The sequence below is a fragment of the Lynx rufus genome, unplaced genomic scaffold (genome assembly GCF_022079265.1).
Source record: "Lynx rufus isolate CCGP_SWC_20201006 ecotype Redwood Valley unplaced genomic scaffold, mLynRuf1.p SCAF_1, whole genome shotgun sequence".
NCBI lineage: Eukaryota > Metazoa > Chordata > Mammalia > Carnivora > Felidae > Lynx > Lynx rufus.
This window is the reverse complement of record NW_025814823.1, coordinates 64,335,997-64,357,632: the sequence shown is the minus strand read 5'-3', so window position 1 is coordinate 64,357,632 and position 21,636 is coordinate 64,335,997. Positions and strand designations below refer to the sequence as shown.

General features: G+C 36.5%; 1 protein-coding gene and 1 non-coding gene across 2 annotated transcripts in view; one reads left to right on the top strand and one right to left on the bottom strand.

Annotated features, from left to right (window-relative positions):
* Positions 1-21,636, bottom strand: part of GPC5 (glypican 5) — a 682,201-nt gene that overhangs the window by 90,856 nt on the left and 569,709 nt on the right. The gene's annotated exons all lie outside the window — the stretch shown is intronic.
* LOC124523363 (U6 spliceosomal RNA) lies at positions 2,398-2,506 on the top strand. Its single transcript, XR_006964984.1, has one exon. It is a non-coding gene; the product is annotated as a U6 spliceosomal RNA (small nuclear RNA).

The window sequence follows — 21,636 nt, the reverse complement described above, 5'->3', positions numbered from 1 at the left end:
CTGTGATATCTGGTGTTACATGTTGAGTGTAGGGGAGGTTGTGCATGTTGGGGGACAGAGGGTGTATGAAAACTTTCTGTACGTCCTGTTCAATTTTTCTGTGAACCTAAAACAGCTCTAAATGATAAAGTTTATAGATAAAAAATTAAAGATCCTATGCTAACTGCTGAAAGCAATGTGGTCAATGTCTTCCGGCCATCCCAAAGGACCCTAACCAAGATTCAATTGTCACGTGGAGGGAGTGGTCCAAGGGGGTAATGGAAACCATGAATCTCTTGATGCCTAGACATAAAATCCCTTGGCATCACTTCTATTGCATTCAATTTGAAAAAGCCAGTCACAGAGCCAACTTAGGTTCAAAGAAAGAGGCAATGGCCTGCCCACCTCAGTAGGAAGAATGGGAAAAAATTGGTGGTCAATTTTAATCAATCTTGGGAAGAGATCTCAGGAGGGAACTTGGCAAAAGCATCAATTTATATTAGGTAATTGAGGTTAATCAGGTTAATCAGGTTAATTAGGAACTGTGTTATTAGATGTGACCTAGTATTATACCTCCTTGTCTGAGTTGGAGAGGGTATGAACTCAAGAACATTGTCATCATTTTAGAAAAGTAAAGTAGCTAAATTGCTACATTTTATGTCTTAAAAACTACATAAACTATGGTAATAGAATAAAGAAACAAGCAAATTAAAATTAGCAACTCAAAATTCATGCATCATTCAAATTTAATTTGCATGGCATAGAATCATGAGCTTTTTTTAATTAAAAATATTGTTATAGAGTTACATAAAAATATATTGGAGGAAAATTAATCCTTATTATATTTGGTGCAGGATATTTCTTTCTAAAATTACAGATAAAGTTTTGTGCCTCAAATGATAAAAATAAAAAAGAGAACACTACTGTGGTAAAGAGAATAAAGCTTCCCTCTCTCTACAGATTTCCATACTCCAATCCTCAAAACTGGTGAGTATGTTAACTTATGTGGTAAAAGGGAGTGTGCAGATGTGATTACATTAAAAATTTTGAAATGAGGGGACATCTGGGTGGCTCAGTCAGTTGGACATCCAACTCTTGATTTCGGCTCAGGTCATGATCTCAGGGTTCGTGAGATGAAGCCCCTCATTGAGATTCTCTCTCTTTCTTCCCCTCTCTCTCTCTGTCCCTCCCCTCCTCATGCTCCCTCTTTCTCTCTCTCTCAAAATAAATAATAAACTTAAAAGAAAAGAATTTTGAAATGAGAAGATTAATCTGGATTATCTGGTGAGCTCATTGTAATCCCATGGGTCTTTATAAGTGCGGGGGGGAAAAAAAGTAGAGTCAGAGGAGTGGTGATGATAGAATACAGGCAGTCTCTAGAAGCTGGAAAAGTCTGGAACAGAATCTTCCTTAGAGACTGCATAAGGAACATAACCTTTAATGTTAGCCTCAGAAGACCTAGTGCAGATTTCTGGTCTCTGGAACTGTAATGGTACATTAAACCACTACATCTGCAGTAATTTGTTATAGTGGCAATCAAAAGCTAGTAAATTATCAAAAATTTAAAAACGTAAGTTATAATTATTTCCCTAAAATGACAGCTCACAACCAATGAATCATTAGAGAAATTTTAAAACTAATTTGTATGGTAAATTAGTTAACTACATTGATGTTATCCAATGGAGTCATCTAGGATTTAGAAACCATGGTTTTTAAGTAATAAAGGTGGTTGAAAGCATGTAAAATATGATTTGAAAAACATGTGTCAAAAATATATAATTCTCTTCTGGGGCATGTTATTCAATCAACTTTAATATTTTAGAAACACACAGAGACCTTCAATGATAAGTTAAATATAACCTATGTATAAATACACTTATGTATAAATTAATCTATATATAAATAAATATAAATAAAATAATATTTTATTCTAACCTATACACTAAGATATGGAAGATATTTTTTAATATTTATTTATTTATTTATTTATTTATTTATTTATTTAGAGATCAAGACAGTGCAAACTAGGGAGGGGCAGAGAGAAAGGGAGAAAAAGAATCTCAATCAGGTTCTGTACTGTTCAGTGCAGAGCCCGATGCGGGGTTCCATCCCACAAACTGAGATCATGACATGAGACAAAATCAATAGTCAGACACTTAACTGACTGAGCCACCCACATGCCCAAAGAGATGGAAGAAATTTTTAATTTGTGAGTTCAGGGTTCTCTCTCCATGTGATAGTTAGCAATTTCTAGTTTATCAGGGTGAGGCGGGATGTGTGTGCATGCATACTCCCTCTATTCTCCTAAATAACTTAACTGGTATGCACAAGAGAACCTGGGGAAGGAATGAGGAGAAAAACAAGCATTTCTTTGTAGATCTATAGAATTAATTTACCATTGAAAGAAAAAAATGTGTGTGCTCACTTCCATAGCACTACACTAAATTTGAAAAGATACAAGGAAGGAAGACCAGCATGGTCCCAGTGCAAGGATGACACACAAATTCAGGAGGCATTCCATATTGAGAAGAGAAGAGAAGAGAAGAGAAGAGAAGAGAAGAGAAGAGAAGAGAAGAGAAGAGAAGAGAAGAGAAGAGGAAAGAAAGGAAAGGAAAGGAAAGGAAAGGAAAGGAAAGGAAAGGAAAGGAAAGGAAAGGAAAGGAAAAGAAAAAAAAGAAAGAAAAATGAGAATTGAACATGTCAACATTTTTTCATCTTCATTTATGGGAAATCTAAATACACTTCAACATTACAATGAAATGGAGAAAGAACAAATATGCATAGCCAAGAAATGTGCAACCTAATCAGTTTCAATCATAGACAAAGTGGCCACCAGTGGGCCTATTACTACACATGATAAAATGAATGCCTAGTGTGCACAATGGCATCAGCTTGCCACTGTTCTGTTTCCCATCTTAATTAGAACAAGAGCTCCAATATTATTTATTTTAAATTTATGCTAATGAACAAGGTCACTTTCCTCCTGAAAGCCTTTTTAATTCTCTACAGTTTACAGAATCAAGTCAAACTCGTTAACCCATCTTTATAAGTTCCTGCCTACCTTACCTTATATTTCCAATTCTCCAAATATTTTTGTTCAAAGCAGAAGACACAGCCTGGAGCCATGTTCTTAGCATTCCTCTACTTCCCCTAGCCTGGCACACCTCATCCACATTTGGTAAAGTGTTCAGAGGATATCAGAAGCTCCCCAGACCCCATGTTAACTGCTTAGGATGGTGTTTCTGGGGATGTAGAAAAAAACCTTAGAAAGTTGGCAATGTGGACTCCATTTGTAGATGTGACACTTACCTGCCAAGACTTAGGGCAACATATGGGCACTGTGGGGTCTTGTTTTCCTAATATATAAAAGCAGGAGAGTGTTGGCAACATTCACCCCATGGGGACACTGTGTAGGTGAAGGGACACAGTGTTTGTACAGTGCCTGACACAGTCTTCGAACATGAAGGTACTTAAATGTCAGCTATTCCTACAGTAATTTAGAAGAGAATGGTTTGTAAAAAGGGAACTATAATCACAAAGAAAACGTAAGAGGGTCTTTGTTCTTCTAAAATACAAAAGAGGTATATTAGCAGTTGAAGTAGAAATCTAAGAAAACATAGTTTATTTATGTCAAGTTGTTTTAGCATAGGAAAGAAAGTTAAGTTTCTCTTTGGTTTTCGATGCACCTGATAACCCACAAGAATCAAAAGTGAGAAGGTTAAATTAATTACAGCATTCCCTATCTGACTATCAATGTGTGGTACTCGAGAGTCTTTGAATTGGTTGTACCATCTACTAGATGTCTCATTAATTAATGAGTTGAATAAAATATTTGACACATGTTCATTTACGAAAAAAAAGAAGTGGGAAGGAAATGGAGATGCCTACTCTACTGCAGCCACAGAGTAGGTCTTCAGCCTGCATTCTGGAAGTTTGACAATCACAGTGATTTGTACAAGCAGAAATTGAATGAGTGATAAAGGACAAAGTGCATGATGCTCTGATGAGTTAGGCCACATGAGAAAGGAGAAAATGTCGTTTGGTTCTCCAGAGGAAGGTGTAACCTTGGGTGTGGCTGCTCTTCACTTGTGGCCCTTGTGTCAGCACACCCTTGATGAAGCACAGCCTGGTGGTCTTGCTCTGCTCCCTTACTGACCCTCTCCGTCCTTAGTCCCTACCAGATCTGAGCCTTTTGGGTGCCCAATTGTGAGTAAATATTCTTGCACATAATTACAGTATTCATGAGAACACAAGAGAAGTAAGTTTGAAGCAAACAAACATTCACATTTTAGCAAAAGGCAATGTCTCCCTCCATCTTATGCAGCAAGTGGGTGAGGACTTTTCACAAATGCTGGATCATAACCAGGAGAGATCCTACCTCTCTCCTAACAATGTCCCCTCTGCAGCCACATTGGTGTGCTTGCCATGGTCAAGCCTGATCTGCTCCTGCCTCAGAGCCTTTGCAATTCCTTCTGCTTGAGATGGCTAACTCCTTTGAATACTAACTGCTTAGTAAGGCCTCTCCTGACCACTCGATGGTGGGACCTCTAGCCTCCTTGACCCTCCATATTTTTGGCCTACAATACAGAACACTTTCTCATATACATCAATTTATTATGTAGGTTTGTCTCTCTCCAAAGGCCGATATAACAAGAACAGTGTTTTGTGCCGATATAACAAGAACAGAGTCAGGCACATTGTAGGTATGCATTACGTAGTTATTAAATGAACATTTCTTGAATGAATTAGCATTCAGGATGTATTTTGGTCAAGCAAAAAAGTCTAAATAACATTCAATTTGAAACTGCTTCGTGCAACAGGGAAATCAGCACTACATTTTGTTGTTTCTACGTATTAACTAGTTAAAATATTTCAATTTTTGGTATCTCAAGGAATTTTCTTCAGCTTTACGGAAAATTCACTAACCCAGAATATTTTGTAAACCCAAATATGGTTCATGCAATTCTGTCTACATACATTAATATGAAGATGAAGTTTACATCTTGACTTTTGTTATAAATGTTTAAATTACTATTTATGAACCTTATAATTTTAAGAATGTAAATCCTTTAATAATCAATTACCACATCCAATTAGTTCACAATCATTGAAATATACAGTTGGGACTGGAGTTCATTTCAAATCTCAGAATACAAAGTCACTTAATTCAGAACTCCATCTGTGCCTCCGTCTCTAGAGTCTGACAAACAGTCTCCAAATTGTCTTCTGAGTTTTCATCAAAACAAGACACCAGTTTGGAATCTATTTTAACATTACTTGCACTATATGGGGACTCACATTGCATCTGCTTTGATTTTTCTCTAATGAAAGTTCCTAGTTGTTCTGTGTCAGAAAGGATGTAAGTATTCCCTAGAAATAGTGCTGTTATTTAGAATGCAACAATAGAGAAAATCGAAGCCCCAGATCTTATATTTCCTATTCATAAAATTGTAATTGGCCTTTTTATGTCTGTGTTACCCTTGAGACACAGGGAATTAATTTTATGTCCATGAACATATATAGGATACCCATAAAACTCAGAACAGTTCAAATTCTCATCCCCCAAAAAGAATTAGAAATAAAATCAAAGCATATTTTTCTTTAATCTTGGGGATTCTGTATAGTTTAATGTTACCTCTTGAGATGATATTAAATTGCAGTTATTGTAAATAACGGGCAAAGGAAGAACTATGGTATAATGTTTGCAATAGCATTGTAAATAGAGAACAAATCCCCACCAAATTTACATTTCACTTGCAGGATGAAGCAGACTCCTTGCAGATATCAAATGTTTATACTCTCCTTTGTCATAGCTGCTACAAGTACAAGGCTTGTTCGCTCACTGGGTTCAAAGTCTGGTTTCACTACTCTACATGACCCAGGTATGGCTTGGACTTGCTAACATACGGCAAGCCTCATTTTACTCATCTCAACAGGGATAAAAATGCCTGCAGCAAAAATTGGGGAAGGGTGAGGCCTATGTAAATTAATATACATAAAATACCAGCATGATTTCCGGTTCACAGGAAATGCTCAATCAATTAGTGCCAACACCAAGGGCAATCAGACAGAACAGACATAATAGTATCAGCTCACGAAGAGCTGATAGCTCCAGAGGCAGAAAAGCTCTGCCATTTGGAATACAAAAGTAAGTCTTGGTCTTATGTCTCTGTATTTTTTTTGTGCTTAATGCACAAAATCAGGATCTATTCAGCAATTGAATGAGAAAACACACATACACAAACAGCCATCCAAAATAACTCCTTGTTTTTAAGACATGTATTGTTGTCTTCACTCCTCCTCTGTAAGTAATATCTACAACTTAAAAAAAATTCCGTAACACAATGAACAAATATCAAAGTAATACATAATTTTGTTATTGATACAGATTAATGGATAGCAATATAATATGAACATATTTCCAGATATGCCTGTATGAAGTTTTTTTATACCAATAAGATTATAACAATATGAACAACACCTCAAAAAACAAAGAAAAAGAAAGAAGGGACCAGACAAGAAAGAAGAGAAAAAGAGAGAGACACAGACAGATTGAAAGACAGAATAGAACAGGTACAGCAGCAATCTTAAACCAGCCCTATCAGGAACCTTCTCTTTCCACATCTCCCTTTTCATATGTCTGGTCTGGAGGAGAGGGGTCTCGGAGCTGTGGAAGAGTCTTTTTTTACTTACTCTTTTTGTTAATTTCTGTATGAGAGGGGCTCTATCTTCTGTCTTACCTTCTCTCTGTTATCCTGATGCTAATCAAGGCTGAAATTAAAAGATTCCCATCCTAACGATTTGTTTTACCTCATTAGCATAAGAGGCTGAAGCCACTAATGTAAAAGTGTACCTCTTTCCGTGTCTCGATAATCTCTGTGGAAACTAAAGAACCACGATGCATCAGACCCATGCTGCTCAAAATGTAGACTCCAGATGGGCAGCCTGGGCATCACTAGGGACCCGGTTAGAAAAGGAGAATTTCATTCCCTCCTCCAACAAATGCTGAAGCAGAATCTGCATTCTAACAAGTTTCTGAGGAGATTCATATGGATATTTAAGTTTGAGAAGCACTGCAATAAAGGGCTATTAATAATGATAGTTTCAATTCCCAAGCTGTGCTCCTTAAAAAATTAGTATCTTCCAAAATGCTTTCTATGAAAATGAGTTCTATAATCAAATATATTTTTAAAATATGCAACTAAATAAAGTTAAGCAAATTTCCTCTTGGGGGTCGTCTTGGAGCCTCTGTTATACTCCATCTTGTGTAGTATTTTGTCCTATGTTCAGTCTCCTCTTGCACCTGATCAAAATAAGAGTGTTGAGGCACCTGGGTGGCTGTGTCAGTTAAGCACCCTACTCTTGATTTCCGCTGGGGTCATGATCTCACAGCTTCTGAGTTCAAGCCCCACGTCAGGCTACATGCTGACAGTGCAGAACCTACTTGGGATTCTCACTCTCCTCTCTCTCTGCCCCTCCCCCCCTTTTTCTCTCTCTCTTTCTCTCAAAATAAATAAACAAAATTTTTTTTTAAATAAGAGTCTTCATTATGTTCTTCCTAAGGTAGATACTACCATAAAAACAATTTGTTAAAGCCATCCTCCAATAAGAAATATCTGAAGTTGCTTAAGTATGCTAGTCTTTTTTTTTTTTTTTTTTTTTTTTAAATAGAGAAGACCTAGACTTTAAATTGCCTTTTACCAGGACACCTGGGTGGCTCAGTTGGTTAAGCACACGACTTCAGCTCAGGTCATGATCTCACAGGTCATGAGTTTGAGCCCCACGTCGGGTTCTGTGCTGACAGCTCAGAACCTGCAGCCTGTTTCAGATTCTGCCTCCCTCTCTCTCTGCCCATCCCCGCTCATGCTCTGTCTCTCAAAAATAAATAAACATTGGCAAAAAAAAAAAAGTCTAAATTGCCTTTTCCCAGTACCAAAACAAAAAGTTACATCTGTTGTTATAATTCAAATACTCTGTACTTGAACCATCTCTGGGAATATCCCACACAGGAACTCTGGTGGAGAGCTGGAATTCACAATAGTCATGTACTAAGAAAATACTAAACTTGCAAACATAAACACATTAGCACATGCTTCCCATTTCCTATTATAATCTTATTTTCAACAAGGTCCCATGTTTCTTTCTCACTCATTTCATTATTTAAAAGCCCTTTTAATTTTTTTCTATCATTTTCCATGTTCCAGGAAGACAAGTTTTACAGACATGAAGAATTTCACAGCCAGCTTTCTCCCCTTTCCCCTTAGAGATTATCAGGGACAATTAGCATTTAAAAAATTCAAGCTACCACTGAATTTGTTTTCAAATTCTTCCAGACATAATATTTTTTCTGGCTAAAAAAAAAAAATCTCATTTTTAGACTCCTTTTTCTCTTCACTTCTATCATAAAAATGCAGGCTGGCTGCTCTTTTTATACATTTTTGGTGATAACAAATAAAGTTAATTAAGATTTCAATCTAGTTTTATCTGGCATCAAAACTTGTAATTATTCCATTATATTCAATATTGCCTTCAGAGGCAATTAATGGTTAAAACATTACAAAATATTATTTTATATAATATCAGTAGTTTAATTCATTTTAGACTATCTCCCCCTATACCACCACCCGCCCCCCCCCCCCGGATTTCGTAAAGGAACCATTAATCATCATTAAACTTAATTGCCCAAGAAAACAACTAAGCAGAATTGAGAGTATACAAAGAAGCTCAATGGTACATAAACACCTGTAATTCCTGCTTCCCTCGTGGTTTTTTATTTGGAGCTCAGATTTTAAAGCAATGCTGATTTACTCTCTCCCCATCTTTATTTATTCAACAAATATTCATTTAATGCATATTAAATGCTAACGTCTGTTCCAGACTATGGGGATTTAAGAAAAATTTTTAAAAATAAACATACATTATAAGGTCAGGTAATGTAAGTGCTAAAAGGAAAATTAAAGCCATTTGAACAAACAGAAAATGACTTGGGTAGGGGAGCGAGGGGTTGTCTTCCTGGACCATGAAAAATAATAGAAAAAAATATGTAGATATATAGATATAGATAAATAGTTATATATAGATATATTTGATCAGCTATAATTAGGTATATATATATTTTATCAGATTATCCCAATTACACTTCAGTTTAGGTAAGAATCATTGCTCTGTTTTAGCTGTTCTCAAAATGATTATCGATGAGGCACTCATGCATGAATTTTTTGTGTGGCCTATATATTTCAGACCATACCAAAACTTCTCTTGAAATTTGCTGAACATTTGCATAGCTATTTTCATATGACATAAGAGAAGAAAAAATAAACTTTATCTTAGTCATATAGAAAGAAATCTATTCAACTAGATTTCTATTCAACTAGAAATCTATTCAACTGAACTATTTCAATTGAAAGTATAGATTATGGTAACAATTATTATGGTGTTGTTTTGTGTTTGCTTTTTAAGGAAAAAAAATTAAAGACCCAGAAATGCATAGTGGAATTCTTTCTGTCATTTATTTTGTCAATATTATCACCAAACCATTGGTCAACTAAACAGTGAAATTGAGAAAAAAAAATCTTTATGAGTTGCTTGATATCATATAGGAAAAATACCTGATTTAACTGCATTTAAAAATGTTAATCACTTATTCAAACAAATATCATATTGATAAAATCAATTTTTTTAAAAAGCCAACATAGGAAATATCATGAAATATTGTTGTAAAAATCAGAAAAATCAGTGTATAAAACAGAAACTCTGCTAAGTAAAAATCACTATTTGTTTTCAAAACTTACATAAAATGTACTAGCAATGGATCTGTGGACTTTCTTGAGAGATTTCATGTAGACAATTCAAGTATGCGAGGGAACTTTTGCCCCCTTGGCTGACTTTTAATATTGTCATACTGAAACCCTGTCCTTCAGCCTATTTGTGTTTTAATTCCTCTTGAGTGTCTGACGAATCACGAAAGAAATTTGTCATCATTTTAAGATTCTAGGTGCATTTTCATGATCAACAACCATTTCCCCGATGATGGTCTGCATTTTTATGCTGCCCTACTGAATCTGAGATGATTTAATCAGTATTGTTTTTGTGATATATTCTTCTGATATATTGGGATTATGTAAACTAATTGTTCTGTAACTATGTAGTTGTTAGCATAGGTTTGTTTTCTTTTCCTTCGTTCTGGATTCATATCAAGCCAAACTAAATGGAAGCAAGAAAGGGAAAAAGGATCTCTGGTATCACTGTGGGTTCTCACTTGAAAATTGAATTCCCTTTGCACTAAGGAGAAAAATGTAAAGTCACTTAACTCCATTGTTTTAATGAGGTTAAGAATAGACCTCATAAGCATCTTTGAAAATCACTCCTCATTGTTTTATAAAAACATTAGAGATTTAAAACATTAAATAGTCATCTTATAGGCATTTAATGAAATCTGCAAAAATACACAGTTATTAAAATGACAGCAGTCTGCTTGTTGTTATTTGCTGCTCAAAGGTAAGACTAACATGCATTTTTCCTTTCTTTTGCAAAGATGAAAAATACTATCTCCATTAAATCTCTGGGGTTTTTTGCAAATACTTGGGGAGCAGAACATCTTTATATTTGAAGGATTTTCTAATATAATGCACAACCATGTGACTAATCAGCAGAATAAATTGGAAGGACTCCATAAATTTCAAGGCTGGAGTTTTTCACTCCTCCCTACCACTCATTAGCTTCTTCCTTTGGTAGGAGAGATCTGATTGGTGAGATGATAAGAGTCTGCAATCTATTTCCTCGTGATCTTGAATTGAGAAGGTTAATGTCCTGAACTTACATGCTCATGTGTTGTTTCTCTGTCTTTGTCAATCTGCCACTCCTGGATCTCGGTTTTAGAAACCACCTGCCTGTGAGCCCTATGCATTCTGCTCACCAATCTTGCATTTTCCATGCAATAAACCAAAAAGAACAAGCTATGCCTTATGCAGTAAAATTTTTAGTTATTCAGCTGCTCTAAAGGTAATATTTTTGTACAAATTCTATGGAGGGGAAAAAGAAAAAGGAAAAAGATTTGGTTTGAAGCCCAAGCTATATTTTCTAATCCAGTTCTGCACCTATAATAAAGCAGACAATTTCCCTCTCTTTCTAACTCCTGTTATTTATTTCAGATAGGATCCAAATCATGAAAGAATGAAATGGGATGGTTAATTAACCAAATCAAATACTGTGAGTGATGATAGTGAATCATGATAAAATTACTCTCACTAGCCCTTTGAAGTTGAGCAAGCCTAGAGTTTTCATTTCTGCTAGAAGCAGACATCTTTAAAGGTTTTCTTTCTAAAACTCTCTTTAAAAGATGCTAGGCTTTAGCACAGCAAGATTTGGGTGAATTATATGCATAAAGTCTTTATCATGATCAAATTTGGTTAGTGTATTTAATCCTCATACTGTATTTCAAATTTCATTAAAAGTCAAAACTCTACATCTGGCTGACACTGGATACTGGATTTTAACACTCTCAATATCTACCTTAACAATAGTCCAGCTTGCAGGGGATAGGAAGCAAAAACCACAATTCCCAGAATCCCTTGCAGCAAGGGAATCAGATAGAATTTCATCAATTAGATATCCTTGTGGAAGATCTCCAATCAGAGCTGAATCATTTGATAAAGTAAAAGACGACCTTTGGGCTGGCAGAAGCAGCATGCAGATTAATCAGTTTCCTGACTACTTTTTGAGACATCATCTGTGATGATGCTTCTGTTTCTGTAGCTCTCCAGCCATGTAGAGGCAGTTGTATCCATGCAGACCAGCTCTACCCAGCATGGGGCTGTCCCAGAAGCTTGGTTTAGGGTCTTGGTTTTGTAAGCCTACTAATTTATCTGTGAGATAGCTTAATCCCTTCAATAAAACAGGTTATTCTGTTATATATATACATATATATGTATATTTTGTATATGTATATATATGTATATTTTATATATATTTATATATATATAATTTTTTTAATGTTTATTTTTTGATATATAGAGAGAGACAGAGAGAGAGACAGAGTGCAAGCGGGAGAAGCAGAGAAAGAGGGAGACACAGAATCTGAAGAAGGCTCCAGGCTCTGAGCTGTCAGCACAAGAGCCCGATGCAGGGCTTGAAACCACAAACCATGGAATCATGACCTGAGCCAAAGTCGGAGGCTTAACCTACTGAATCACCCAGGCACCCCTAAAACAGTTATTTTTAAATGGAATGAAGCATGTAGTTAAGAACTGGGCTAATACATCAGTAAAACAATTCAAGATGGAAATAAGAATTTAAGGTAAAGAATAGATTAAAAAATATAGATTAACCTTGCACAGGAAATATTGTAGAACTAACAAAAATATGCCAAGAGTCATGGCGACATTCAAGCCAAAGGGAATTAGACTACATACAGAGGTCAACTCCACATGGTTGAAGCCAAAGGAACCACATTATGCTAGGCAGTGAGAATTACCATTCCAGTTGAAGAAGTTACATTTTAAGCACACAGCCTGAAGGAAAAAGGAACATTAACATGATCTGACTTAAATGGTCCTAATAGGACTCAGGAGTCACCTGCTGGAAAAAAAAAATACATCATTGCTGTCAGCTACTTACCCACAGAATCATTCCTATGTGTTTCTCAAAAATTTTAGTTCCTGGTTTACTCCTACTCTGTCCATTAGAAATGCCTGACTTGTAGTATATACATGCACAGAATTTTTTCCAATACCCTGTATTTTTAATTTCATAAATGCTTCCATTCCAAGGATATCTCCCTCCATTATTCCTTCCAATGTCAAATCTTAGACCGTGTCATTACCACTCACTGGAACCTATGCATGGAACTGTGATTATGTGATATACATAATCACAACATAATGAGTACCTTCCACTGATGGATACCTCAGATCCATCTGGTGCATGACCTCCAAGTCATTGGTGCAATTATTTTTGTCTGTCTCTTGATACACTTCCTTCTCTCCTTACCCAGTTTGAATTCCATGGTCTGTCATAATCACTCTTGTATACCATCCTTACCTCCTTTACCCCCCTCTCTTTTTCCTGCTTGCTTGGCACAGCTGCATCTCTGGTTCAGTCCAGCTCTTTCCCCATTCCACAACCAGATCACATAACTAAATATGGCTGGAAAATAACACGCAACCATACTGACCACGTCCACTTTAAACTCACAATTCTCAAGGGACCTTAAGGGTAATTATCCTATACTCCCCTCTCTTTGGTCATTATTTCTTCTAATATTTTTTTTCTTTTTCTCTCTACCCACTTCTTATGGAATTTCCATTATGTTGGTATGTTTAAGGGTCCCTAACATTTATCTGATACTGTTCATTTTTCCTCAAACTTTTCCCCCTTCCTTCTTCAGATTGCATTATCTCAATGGATTGATTTTCAAGTTTGCAGGCTCTTTCTTGTAATGAAATTTATAGCTAGACACTTTTACTGAATTTTTCATGTGTTATTATATTTTTCTTAATTTTTTAAAATGCTTATTTTTGAGAGAGAGAACGAGTGAGCATGAGTGGGGGAGGGGCAGAGAAAGAGGGAGACAGAGAATCTGAAGCAGGCTCCAGACTCTGAGCTGTCAGTACAGAGCCTGACTCGGAGCTTGAATTCACGAACCGTGAGATCATGACCTGAGCTCATGACCTGAGCAGAGCTCAAGAGTCACACACTCAACCAGCCAGGCACCCCACAAAAAATTGTCTTGATCCACTTCTTCTATCAGCTTCCATCCAATTTCTTGCTCCCTATTGGCAAAATAGTCTGAAAATTTGACCAGACTTAAGGTTTCCAATGCTTGTGTGTCTGCCCTAAACCCACTTCCCTGTGGCTTCACTCCCACCACACCTACTAACCTGCTTTGAGCAAGTTACCAATTATTTCCTTGTTGCTAAATTAAATAGTCAATTTCAGACATCTTCTTAAGTGATTTGCTAGCAAGATTTTACATAACTAATCATGTTTTCCTCGGATACCCTGTGTTCGTTTGACTTCAAGGAAAACACACTCCCTTGGTTTTCCTCCCACCTCATTAGTTTTTCCTTCTCAGCTTAATGCACTTGCTTCTCTACTTTTCACCTTCCTTTGAATGTTAAAGCCCCTAGCTGTGCCGTCCGTGTTCTCTTCACTGCTCTACTTACACTCCCTCCCCTAGTAACCTATTCTTTTTCAAGATTTTGAATAATACATATATGCCCAAAAACATATCACACATATATATCCAGCCTACATCAACATTCATGAGCCCCAGTCTTATATACCAAGTGCCTACTTGGCATTTCTCTTTAGATGTACCTTAAACACTTTAGGTTTTATCATGAACCAGTCTGTCAACCCACAACCTGTTCCACCACTGCATCCCAACTTGGCACCAACTCCATCTTTCCTGTTGTTCAAACCCCAAAATCTGGACTGAGCCAACATTCCTCCTTTTCTCTCATATTCTATATCCAATCCAACAGAAATCTCTTGTGCCACTATCTTTTCAGCATATCCCGAAGCCAATCACTCCTACGCATTCCCCCTGCTAATACCTAGTGCCACCTGCCAGCAATTATCTCTGAGCACCAATTATCTCTTAATCCCTTAATCTTCTACCCTTGCCACTCACACTTGTAGGCTCTTCATATCACAGCAGCCAGGGTGATTGTTAGAAGAGTCAAGGAGGACACTGTTGCTCTCCTCAAATCTGCTCAAAGTCTTCCAGTGGCTCCCAATTTCATTCAGAGGAAAATTCAAAGTTCTTCAAAGGCCCATAAAGCCACAGAAGATCTGTTTCATCACCAACCATCCCACATTTGATTTTTAACTTCTCTCCTTAGTCACCCTGCTTCAGCCAAACTGCATCCTTACACTTTATTTTTTATTCATTTTTTTTAAAAAGATTTACTTATTTAAGTAATCTCCTACACCCCATGTGGGACTTGAACTCACAACCCCAAGTTCAAGAGTTGGATGCTCTTCCAACTGAACCAGTCAGGTGCCCTAACACTTCGTTAAACCTTCAAAACACATCCCAGCCTTTCCAACTTTGCTCTAGATGTTGCTTCTGCTCCCGGTTCTCTTTCCCACACACCAGCATGGCTAACTTCTTCATTTCTTTAAACACTGCTCATATCTCAGCTTCTTAATGAAGACTACCCCAATCACCCTACTTAATATTGCAACTAGCCACAATTTCTACTCCTGACAATCTCAGTATCTTCTTTCCTTGTTCCATGCCTTTCAAATCCATAGTCCTTGTCACCCACAATATATTTTATATATTTACTGTGCTCACCGTATCACCAAAGAACACAATCTCCATGAAAGCAGAGATACTTGTTTTGTTCATAGATATACCACTAAACACCTAAAAAGTGCCTGATTTAACATAGGTGCTCAATAAATATTTGTTGAGTAAATGAAAAAAAGAATAAATCTTATGTAGGACTGTGAATCTGGGTGTAAATGAGGATAACTTCAGTTCAGCTACTATTTGGAAAATATTAATAATGTTCCACCACAAATAGAGACACTAGTCAGTATCTTTATTATCATCTACACTTTAGTTTGATTGTCTGTCTTATTTCAACACACAGGCATGAGATTAGAAGTGGTTCATTTGAGATAACAGAATAGAATTTTCAGGTAGAAAAAGTGTTTACATAGCATTTAATCACATTTCATGGTTCACTTGCTTACACTTAGCAAAACAAGGCTGCAAGTCCTGACTTGATATGCTGTCTGCTTTCCTACATAAGCAGAAAGCAAATCTTCAAGAATTTCAGATTTCCAAATTGGACCAATTAGGAAATGCTTTTGCAAATTTTTCATTCTCAGGAAAAGATTAAAGTAAGTATTATTTCTTATTTGTTTTGTATCTTAATTTATATAACTTTGATTTATGCAATTATGCTACATGTGTACCACAGATACATATTCTGTCACATTATGCAGCTATTAATACTGTTTAAGTATGTATATATTCAAAACACCACTTGCCTCAAGTAGGGAATATTAGGGCTGACATACCCTCTCAACTTCACAAACATATCTGCAGTGTAATTCTGTTTGTACTTTTACAAAAACTTTTTATTAAAGATTAAAAATAAAATAGCACTCAGAGAATTCAAGCAAAGGTTATACATCTTAAAGCCCTTGGTCGACTATGCAAAATTTTTTATTAATTTTTATCTTAGAGTTAATCTTGTGTTTGGATAAATGATGAAATGCCTGCAGAGTTTATTCAAAAAACATTTTCCAGGAACTATTATGGCTTGACAAAGTCCTAAATGCTGTAGACAGATATGTGAGTTATGGATGCTTCTTGTGCTCTAGAATCTCATCATGAAATATAGAAAGACATACACAAATTGAAAAAAATTATAATAAAATGTAGTATGTCTTTTCTCAGGTTGGGTGCCTCCTATCGTGCATACACATTAAAAAAGTATTATTATTATTTTTTTTTGGAAAAAGTATTTGGAAGCCGGTGCATTGAATTTTGTGATATCCAGGAAGCAAACTCTGAGGTGGAGATCATCATAAGGCATGTTTCTGAGGACAGTGCTCCAGTATTATTAAATGGCAGGGCAGATGAGGAAGTAGAAGGGGAGGTCAAGCTGCAATGTAATCTCAATACAGGTATCAACTAATGATCAGTTCTGAAGCTCAGATGACCATTCAGAATTGCCCTGAACCCCGTACCACCAAATAAATCCGTCACCACATGGGGGCTACCCTAGGAAGGAGTCTTCAGCAGGATGGCTATCTTTAGCCAAGACAATCCCTGCAGGGGAGGGGGACTGTCTGGCCTACTTAGCTGTGACAAAGGTACTAAATAGCATGCCTGATAGTAAAAAAGGAATTCCTAAGAAAGGGGAGATGGGTATAATAGTCTTAATGAGGCATTTCAGATAATATCCCTGACCCTGGCCTGCACATTACATGGCTGAATTCATCTTCTCAGGCTGCCATAACACAATCCTGTAGACTGGGCCTCTTAAAACCCAAAGTTAATTTTCCACCCTCAAGACTCTGCTGGGTGGGCGCCCATCCTCAAGGCTCCTGCAGACAGAGCTGTGACACTGAGGCCCTGGTGATCTCTAAATTGCCTTTGAGGTTATTCTCTTTTTGACAAGAATAACTCACATTTGCAACCTAATAGTTTTATAGTCCACACTTGTAGAATCCAAGAAGTCCACCAGCCTTCCCTCATTTCATCCCACTTTCTCTGTCCACTTCACAGTTCAAGCTGGCAGTGTCTTTGCTGGTATAATCCCATCTCAATTTCCCAATTCTGTTTAGGTGTCTGCTTGACATCATGCGTAACCCTCATAATGAAGCGATTCTCCAACAGCAACATTGATGTTCTCTCCAGAAGAAGCTTCCTTACTTTTTGCAACATCGATAGGTTGACAATTTTCCAAGTCTTCAAGTTCTGGTTCCTCCTAAGGATTCCTTCTTCAATTCATCTCTCCCGTCTTACATTTTGCCATAAGCCATCAGGAGAAACCAAGCCATTCCTTCAACACTTGGCTTAAAAGTCTTCTGAGCTAAATATACAATTTCATCACTCCCAATTTCTATTCTCACAAAACACTAGAACACAGTATAGGCAATTTCTTTGCCATTTTATAAGATTACCTTTCATCTCATTTCTAATAACATGTTCCTCATTGCCATCTGCAACCTCACCATAATGAAATTTTACTTTCATATTTCTACCAACATTCTATTTGTGGTTATTTATGTATTCTCCAAGAATATGGAGGCTTTCTCTCTAGCTCTCCTCTTTTCTCTCTGCTTCCTTGCCAGAATCAGCCTTAATTTCACTATTTCTAACGTACACCTCAAAACTCCCCCAACCTCTACCCATTATCCAGTCGCAAAGCTGCTTCCACATTTTTAGGTATTTGTTACAGCAGCAACCCAATTCTTAGTACCAAAATCTGGATTATGCTTCTCAGGCTGCCATGACACAATACTAGAGAGTAGGCTTGAACAACAGAAAATTATTTCCTCACAGTTCTCGAGGTTAAAAGTCTGAGATTGAGGCAATTAACATGATCGGATCCTGGTGAGAGCTTTCTCTGTCTGCTTGTTTGCCCTGTCCTCACATGACAGAGGGATAGATAGAGAGTTCTGGTGTCTCTTCTTCTCCCTTAAAGCACTAGCTCTGTCAGAGTGGGACCTAACTGTTATAACGCCATTTAGCTGTTGCTACTTTCTCACAGGTTCTATCTCCAAAGAGCTACATTGGAGGTTAGGGCTTCAATGGGATGAATTTGTGGGGCGGGGGGCAGACCAAATTCGGCAATAGCCTACCTCATAACTCAACCCCATCATACTGATTAGAGTGAAGATGATCCAGAGGAAGAAGATGGGTTGTGCAGTAGCAGAGGAAGAAGTAGCAGACAGAAAGAATGTGGAGATGGGGGAACAAAGCAGGATACTGGCCACTGCTGTTTCTCTTGGATGACTATAGCTGAGTCCCCTGGAGTGGGGTACCATGCAGAGAAACAAGACTGAACAGGTGCTATACAGGCATGGATAAATTTAGGGCAACTGGTTCCCAGATCCTCAATTTCTCTGAATGCATGCTTTCCAAAGATTAACTTGGCTAAGAATGTGTCTGCGTTTTCAGAAATTTTTCCAACTCCCCCTTTAAAATATCATTTTCCCATCTTTACAAAAGAAAGGCAAACCTGTCACCATCTTCCACAATTCATTGCCCTGCAGTATAAAGCTGCTAAGAGTGAGACCCATGGGAGCAAAACATCAGGGAAACATTCATACTTTATCTAGAGGTGCTTTGAATAATCTACCTTAGAATTAGAATTCAGAACACCTACTGGTTAATACAAGGAGATTTATTAACTTATTCATTTGAACAACAACAACAAAAGAAATTTGACCTTTTCTGATGTAAGGTCATCTAATTTGCTGTTGAGTTTGACAATGAGTGCTGCATGCCCTGATGTTGTTTGCAGACTGAAAGAGCTACACTACCGCTCTAATGTTTAGATGTAGATCATGTATGCAATGAAAATATCCAGATAGTATATTCTTTGCAAATATTTAGACTTGTAATAAATTTTAAAGTGTCAATTTCAAATGAGAGGAGAGGATACATACATTTTCAAAATTATTTTAGGAGTTGCATGAGCAATATTTAAACACTGCCATATGCCTATGAGCTATCTTTCAATCTTCTCTGAAGGATGCTGACATGCTTTCCTAATCTTATCTATTTCCTTATGAGCCATAAACCCCTAGCACTGGAGGAAACCTGACCTTTCCTTTCTATATAGTAGTGGGCAACATGGGTTTGTATGTTGAATGTTTAATGGTGCCAGAAAAAGAGAGCCCGATGACTGCATTTCCATTATAGGAATAGCCTGACACCAGGGGCAGAGTACTCAAAGGATGTTAAGTAGAACTCTCTGCTCCATGGAAAGAACTCACAAGCACAATTATTCTACTCACGCTATTTGACTCCTTGTTCTTTCACTTTCTCCAAGGCTATTTCCTTCTTCCTTCGTCCTTAATACAGATGCTTCTAAGAAACATAGCTTGAACCACTGTTCCGCCTAGGCGATTCCATCTACTCTCTATCTGTGCTAATGACTACCAAATACACATTTGCAAAATAGACTTTGTCCCTAAATTTCACACATCCTAAAACTGAAGAGTCCAAAGGACGCTCAAAATCATTGTGCCTAAAATGAGCTTATAACCCTTCCTTCCTAGAGTTTTTCTTCTTTGTACTCCCTATTTGCTTCATATTTCTGATTTCTCCCCAATTTTGTAAATTTGAAATCTGGAATTTCATTCCAGATTCATTCTTGAATCTTCCATCCTCATCACTGTATTATATTTAACAAGACCCCAAATCTTGCCAATTTACATATAATATAATTGTCAAATCCTTTCCCTACCAGTTTCCTAGTTAAGGTGTTCATTATCTCTCTGCTACAATGATACAATAGCTTCCAGCAGTGCCCTTGACATCACATTCACTCTGGAGTAATCTGTCTAAAACTTCAATATTCCTCTGGAGCTCTATTGCTTAAAACGGTATGTTTCTCCAGAGCGAATACAGTACTTAAAATTTTTTAATGTGCATCGATATCATTAAAAATGTTTACATAAGTACCCTCTAATATAGTGTGTCACATGTAATCATACAACAGATGTCAAAAATAGAAATTTTTAAATCATATTAGAAATTAAAATAAATGGCATTTCTAATATTTCCCTCCCAGATGTAAAATGATATTGTCAAAGTAAATGTCAACAATAATTCTAATACTTCCTTTTTGTACTTTAATGTTTTTAGCATAATTTAGAGGGTACTCCATGTTTTGGGTCTTCACTGGGATTCTAGTTAGACTGAATTTATTGAGGTTACCTATCAATGTAACTTGTGTCTTTACTAAATGGGAATTCATCCACAGAAGAAAGTATGGTATCTCCAGAGACTAAAACATGGTGGGTGTTTTAAGCAATGCTCGCTGGCTGAATGTCAAAAGTTCTCTCTGTATGCACCTTCCCTTTTTAATTATATTGTCTAACAATCTAACAATCCATTATATTATTAATTGGTCTAAAGATTTGTGATTATATTGCTTTGACTGTTATTTCATCAAAATAGTAATTGAAATAAGTGAATTTAGGTTGTAGAAATATATTCATCTGATTCTGTTTAATAACAGAAAGATGGTGGTTATGAGGCTACTAAAAATTCTAGTAACAAATATCCAGTGAAAGATAATAAGATTATGGGTCTCACACTGCTTTTGGTAAATTATTCTAGTTGATTACTAGGTAGGCATAATGTTTAACCTTATGGACACTGGAGTCAGATTGCATATATTGAATTAGTTCTTTATTTTATCACTGAGTGTGTGTGTCCCAGGTCAAATTATTTAATACAACATGCCTCAGTTTCTTCCCCCTCAAAAATGGTGACAAACATAATACCAATCTCCTAGCACCTTTAGGAGAATTAAATGAGATTATACAGGTAAATATTCACAATAGCCCAATTTAACATATAAATACATGTAAATTATTAACAGTGCCAGAAAATGCTAAGTGTTTATTACATGTCAGCTATCATCATACCTACAATATACAATAAACAGAATAAGTTGGATTTTAAATCAATTTCTCTCTTGAAAAACAAAATGTCAGATTGCACATATCTGGGATAAAAGACCTGAGTTTTAATATCCTGTATATTAGCAAATGAGGGTTTTTAAAACCACTATTGCAAGAAGGTTTATATTTTCCATCTAATTTTCATTTAAGGTCTTGGTTCATACTATGAGCACTTTAATAATTGGTTTATAGATTGCCAAGATCCATGTAATCTTTTATTAAAAATAAATTCATTAAGGACGCTTTCTGTGTCAGTAAAGCACTGCTCTAGGCCCTAGCAATTCAGTAAAGAATCTAAATCTCATACTTTAACAAGTTTACAGTAAGCAAATACATATACCATAATGCCAGGAAATAATACAAGCTTTGAAGAAATTAAATCAGCATTCATGTATGGAAAAAATAAGGGTGGGGCCTACATGGGGTCATTTCTAATAAAGTAGTCAGGGAAGACTTCTTAGAGAGGCAACTTTTAAATAGGTACTGGAA